This window comes from Arachis stenosperma, chromosome 10, assembly GCF_014773155.1.
Source record: "Arachis stenosperma cultivar V10309 chromosome 10, arast.V10309.gnm1.PFL2, whole genome shotgun sequence".
Classification (NCBI taxonomy): Eukaryota; Viridiplantae; Streptophyta; class Magnoliopsida; order Fabales; family Fabaceae; genus Arachis; species Arachis stenosperma.
In genome coordinates this window covers 109,733,297-109,740,000 of record NC_080386.1, presented here as the reverse complement: position 1 = coordinate 109,740,000, position 6,704 = coordinate 109,733,297, and the positions used below count along the sequence as shown (strand labels likewise).

The window sequence follows — 6,704 nt, the reverse complement described above, 5'->3', positions numbered from 1 at the left end:
AATAAACACTAAAATACGGTTAATACATTAATAATAATAATCCTATGATATAATATTAGTATTATGATCTAGATAATTTTCACAATAAATTAGAAACTAATGAACACATTATTTGATATATAATAAAATTTTTTTGAGTAATAATAAATCTAATTTTTTTATCTCTCTAAACTAAATTAATAATTCTAGTTGATATTTTGCATTAAAATACACTATGAATAGGCAACTAATACTATATATATATATATATATATATATATATATATATATATATATATTTATTTATTTATTTATTTATAAACTTAGCAAACTCAAAGCATCAATAAGAATTATCAATATAAGAATAATGTGGATTGATTAAAATTTTATGTATATTAAAATTCAATTAAATTTACATATATTTTACTTAAAATCAAGTATTATGATCTAGATAATTTTTACAATAAAGTGAAAACTAATAAACACATTATTTGGTATATAGTAAAATTTTTCTGTGTAATAACAAATTTAATTTTTTATCTCTTTAAACTAAGTTAATAATTTTATTTGATATCTTTGCATTAAATTAATAACTCTAACATCATAGCGTTATTATTGATGTATTAACTGATTTTAATGTTTATTATTTATATATTTAAAAATTATATTTGAATTATTTATTTAGTTTCATAATAAATGATATTTTTTAATTTGAATAATTTATTAATTAGTTTGTATTTATCATACTATATGTTCAATAATTTATTGAAAAAGCATATTAATATAATGAATAAAAAAATAATTTGAAAAAAATATCGTTTAAAATATAAAGACAAATAAACCCTTAACAAATTTAAATCTATAGACAATTAGGTCCCTGTCCATTTTTGAACCTGATACGTCAGCATTTTTCGTTAAGAGTTGACGGAGAAACAGTCACAAGGACCGCATTGTGTCACGAAATAAAGGATAGGGACTAAAGTGGATCATTTTTTTCTTGAGGGATCGCGTTGTCATTTTGAGAAATGGACAGGAGCCGGATTGGTAGTTTATTCAACATTGGAAAGCCAACTTCCAGAGCTTTTCAACAATATATGATAGTTTATACTTTTTTTTGGAATCACTGCCAAACCTGGCGCTAATTCCAAAGAGGACAGAACCAGTGCCAGAACCCCCTACCAGCGTTTAATGCCAGAAAAATGCCAGGAAAATGCCCAAATTTGGGTCAAACTAATCTTTAGTGGGATTTAGCTTTTAATTATTGTCTTTTATCTTATTTTAGTTATTTTTATTTACAAACAAAATATTTTAGATTTAGAATTGAATATTTTATTTTAGTTTCAAATAAATTTGGTTAGTATAAAAGGGAAAAGATCTCTTGTAATTGGGATCTTCTCTCTTTCACACGTCACACTTTTGGAAGAACCCTGATTTTATTTGTAAGTATGAGCAATTAAACCTCTTGGTTAAGGTTAGGAGCTCTGTTTATTTCTATGGATTAGAACTATTATTCTTCTATTTTAATTAATGTTTTGATTCAAATCTAAGGATTGTTTTTGTTCTTAATCTTATGAACTGGGTGGAACGAGAGTATGACCCTTTTCTACATGAGTTCTTGTGATTCTCGAGAGGGTTATCTCGCTTAAACTACAACTTGAAATCAAATTCCTCCTGAACTGCTAATTACATGAACTGATTGGGATATGTGACATATAATCCTGTTAGTCTTGGATAATTAGGGTGTGGCGTTAAACTAGTTTTCTGAACTTAGCCCTCTAATCAAAATTAAGTGACCACGAGAATGTCGGTTAATGAAGGTTAGAGAAGGCTAAATCACTAAGAGATTAGGGTTTAGAAATTTATGGTTTGCCATAGAATGAATCATTTATTGTTAAAATAGTTGGTAAGAAACTTTAATCCGGAAAGATAAACATCTTTGAAACCTTAACTGTTTTCTCACACTGCTTTCACACCAAACTGTTTACTATTTTCTTTACTTGCTTATTTATTGTTTATGCAAATTGCAACTCACCAAACCCCTTTCTAATTTGCTTGACTAAGTCCAACTTGACAACCATTGCTTGCTCAGTCCAGCAATCCTCATGGGATCGACCCTCACTCACCTAGGGTATTACTTGGATGACCCGGTGCACTTGCCAGTTAAGCTGTTAGGAATCTCAATGTCTTGAACCAAGTTTTTTGGTGCCTTTTGATGAGCGGATATTTTATACACTTTTTAGTACTGTTTTCTTAGTGTTTTTGGTTATGTTTTGTTATGTTTTATCAAGTCTTAGTAGGTTTTAGTGCAAAAATCACTTTTTGGATGTTACTTTGAGTTTTAGTGCTTTTCCTATTTTTAGGTGATTTTTGTGGGATTCTGGCAAGCTTTAGAAAAGTCTGATTCAGAGACAGAGAAAAGGTTGCAGATGCTGTCAAATTCTGACCTCCATGCATTCGAACGAGCATTTCTGGAGCTACATAGGTCTAATTGACGCGCTCTCAGTAGCGTTGGAAAGATAACTTTCAGGACTTTCTAGCAATATATAATAATGCATATTATCTTTGGAAATGATGGCCTAAAACGGGTGTTGAACGCTCTAATGACCCCCTGCCTGGCGTTTCAACGCCCTAAAGGGAGCAAGCCTGGCGTCCAACGCCCCAAGAGGAGTCTCAACACGTGGATTCATCCCAAGCTCAACCCAAACACTCACCAAGAGGGCCCAAGAAGTGGATTTTCACACTAAGAGTCCAGTCTATCTTATTTCGGAAATCTCTAGTTATTATATTAGTATTTAAAGGAGAAGATCACCCATGTTAGGAATGACTTCTTTGACCCTATTTTCGAATTCATCATTGTTTTTTTGTAAGCTATGAGCAACTAAACCTCCTAAGTTAGGGTTAGGAGCTTTGCTGATTCTCATGGATTAATAATGTTACTGTTTCTATTTCAATATGTCTGATTCTATTCTCTTATGCGTTCTCGTTCTTCAATCTTAATGAATTGGGGGTGAACCATGACATTCATCCTTGTTCTACATGGGTTCCGTGTGAGTCCTGACCCAGATAGCATTGAACTAAAGCTAGAGAATGCATTGCAGATTCTAAGAGAGTACCTGGGCAACTTTGGATATGTGACATATAATCCTGTTGACTGTGGGTTACTGAGGTTTCTATGGTGTGAAGGCTATAGTAAAAAAAGCAGCATTCTCTGATCCAGAAGATCTAACCTTATCTGTGGCGTTTTGAGTTGGATTGTGAAGGGGAGTGGATTGCTTAGAGCTTCACCTTCGGCTATAGTGAGAAGCCATGGGTTAACTTGATGAGAGGACATGAGTTACTCGAATATGGTGGATTGCTATGGTTTAGAAGAGATTAACCTGATGAGAGGACTTAAGTTAATCACTTGTGGCTGCCACTGAATGAATCATTCGTTATTGAAGTAGACAGTAAGAAAAGTTAGTCCGAAAAGAATAAGCATCTCCGAAGCCTTAACTAAATCATTATCATTATTTTCTTTAAATCAATATGGTATTCTTTTCTTTTACTATTCGGTTATGCTTTCAACCAACAACCATCTTTTCGAATCGTCTGACTATGATTTACAAGGTAGCCATTGCTTGCTCAATCCGACAATCCTCGTGGGATTCGACCCTCACTCACTTGAGGTATTACTTGGACGGCCCAGTGTATTTGCTGGTTCAGTTGTGCGGAGTTAAATTTTGCGCACCAAGTTTTTGGCGCCGTTGTTGGGGATTCTTTGAGATTGACAAACTACCGGACTATTTTGTTGCTTAGATTATGTACTTTCTACGGTCTATTTGCTCTTTTACTTGTGTTTCTTATTTTCTTTTTTTTTTTAAAAAACTTTCAAAACCTTTCTTTCCTTTAGTAATCTTTATCTTTTGTTTGAGTCTTGTGTCAGTTTTTAAGTTTGGTGTTTTTCTTTCGAGTCTTTTCTTTTCCAATTTTTCGAAAATAAGTGTCCCTTTTTGTTTTCATCTTTTTCTTTGAATTTTCAAAAGTGTTCTTATTTTCCCTTCTCGATATTCGAATTGTTCTTGGTAATTTTCCGTGTTTGATTTTTAAGATTTTAAGTTTAGTGTCTTTTAGTTGTTTTTCCTTTAATTTTCGAAAATTAGTGTCATTTGATCTTAAATTTTTAAGTTTGGTGTCTCTTAGTTGTTTTTTTCTTTAAAATTCAAAAATCCAGAAAAATATATTTCTTTTATCTTTGTTTAAATTTTAAAAAATCTTGTTATTTTTTCTTATCTTGATTTAAAAATTTTAAGTTTGGTGTTTTCTTGTTAGTAAAGTTTAAATTTTAAATTTCAAATCTTATCTTTTCAAATCTTTTTCAAATCTTTATCATATCTTTTTACTTTAAATCCTTCCTATCTTATCTTCTTTTAAAATTTTTTATTTTTAAATTCTTATCTTTTTAAATCTTTACTATCTTTTAAAATTTAATCTTCAAAATTTTTAAATTTTTAAATCTTATCTTTCTTAATCTTTTTAAATCTTTATCTTATCTTTCTTTTTAAAATTTTAAAAACTTACTTATCTTATCTTCTTTTTAAATTTAAAACTTTTAAATTTCAATTCTTTATTTCCTTTTAAATTTGAATTTCAAAATCTTTTTTGACTTTTTCTTTCTTTTATTTTCGAAAACTACTTCTAAAATCACATTTAATTTTCAAATTTTTTTAGTTAATTCGTTGTCTTAGCTTTTAATTCCCTTATTATTTTTGAAAATCAATATATAAATAAAACAAAAACAAAAAGATTTTAATTCTAGTTTTCCTTTTCATTCTTAAAATTTGAAATCCCCCTATATTTTCGAATTCCATCTTATCTTCCACATTCATTCTTCTTCTTCTTCAAATATCTCACATAGAGTTCTCTATACTCTGACATAGAAACTCCCATTATTTCTCTTTCTTGGTTTTCTTTTTCTTGTTTATGAGTAGAAATAGAGATAAAGAACCTTTCTTTGATCCTGATCCTGAACCTGAGAGGACTCTAAGGAGGCGGCTACAACAAGCTAGAGTACAACACTCTGGAGAAAACCTCATAGAGCTTTTCGAACAAGAAGTTGAGAATACAGAGATGGCAGCCAATCCCAATGATAGAGGAGATGTAAGGAAGGTCCTATGTGACTTTACTGCACCCACGTATGACTTTTATGGATGGAGCATCTCTATACCTACCATTGGTACAAACAACTTTGAGCTGAAGCCTCAACTAGTCACTCTAGTTCAACAGAACTGCCAGTTTCATAGACTTACACAGGAAGATCCCAACAGATTCATATCTGATTTCTTGTAGATCTATGATACTGTCAAGACTAATTGAGTAGATCTAGAGATTTACAAGATTATGCTTTTCTCCTTTGCTGTAAGGGACAGAGCTAGGTTATGGCTGGATTCTCAGCCTAAGGAAAGCCTAGACTCTTGGGAGAAGGTGGTCAATGCATTCTTGACCAAGTTCTTTCCACCTCAGAAGCTGAGCAAGCTTAGAGTGGAAGTTCAGACCTTTAAACAGAAAGAGGGTGAATCCCTCTATGAAGCTTGGGAGAGATACAAGCAACTGATCAGAAGGTGCCCTCCTAACATGATTTCATATTAGACCATGCTAGATATCTTCTATGATGGTCTTTCTGAGATGTCCAAGATGGCATTGGACCACTCTGCTGGTGGATCACTCCACTTGAAGAAAATGCTTGAAGAGGCACAGGAACTCATTGATATGGGTGCAAATAACCAATTCATGTACACTTCTGAGAGGAACCCTGTGAACAGTGGAGCTACTCAGAAAAGAAGAATCATGGAAGTAGACACTCTGAATGTCATATTGGCCCATAATAAGATCCTAACCCAACAGGTCAACATGATCTCTCAGCATTTGACTGAATTGCAAGCTGCAGCTGGCAGCACTCAAGAGGCATCCTATGAAGGAGAAGCCTATAATCCATATCAACCCATGATGGAAGAGGTTAACTATATGGGAAATTTCTCAGGAAATCTCAATAATGAGCTTTATGGAAACACCTACAACTCATCAGGGAGGAATTATCCAACTTTTCATGGAGGGATCAACAGAATCCTCATCAAGGCATCATCAATAATCAAGGTGGAAGAAACTAGAATAGGTTCAATAACAGAATATTCCCACCTTCTCAGCAACAGATGGAGACTTCTAAGCAGAGTCTCTCTGACTTAGCTACCATAGTCTCTGATCTTTCTAAGACCACTCAAAGTTTTATCATAGAGACTAGGTCCTCCATCAGGAATCTGGAGGTTCAGATTGGTCAGCTAAGCAAGAGAATCCCTAAGATCCCCTCTAACACTCTCACAAATAATACTGAAGTAAACCCAAAAGAAGAGTGCAAGACCTTCACTATAGAAGCTGTTGCCGAATCTGAAGAGGAGCTTCTAGCGTTGAACACTAGCAAGGGAGTAGCTGGGCATTCAACACCTAAGGAGGAACAAGTTGTGGTGTTGAATGCCACAATGGGAGAGGATGAGCGTTCAACGCCTACTAAGGACCCTTCTATTGAAGAGCTAAGGAAAATCAGAGCTCATAAGGAGACTATAGAAGTTCCCTTGAATGCCCTATTGCAGATTTTGAAGTTTGAAGAATACTCCTACTTTGATGAGGCAGAGAAATACTAGGGAAGAGCAAATTGTTCGGTACTTGGAAACCCTCATGAAGCTGCATGCAAAATT

General features: G+C 33.1%; 1 non-coding gene across 1 annotated transcript; it reads right to left on the bottom strand.

Moving 5' to 3' along the window:
- Nucleotides 1-5,487: 5,487 nt before the first annotated feature.
- Nucleotides 5,488-5,596, bottom strand: LOC130958640 (small nucleolar RNA R71). The gene has a single exon (XR_009077752.1). It is a non-coding gene; the product is annotated as a small nucleolar RNA R71 (small nucleolar RNA).
- Nucleotides 5,597-6,704: the final 1,108 nt, after the last annotated feature.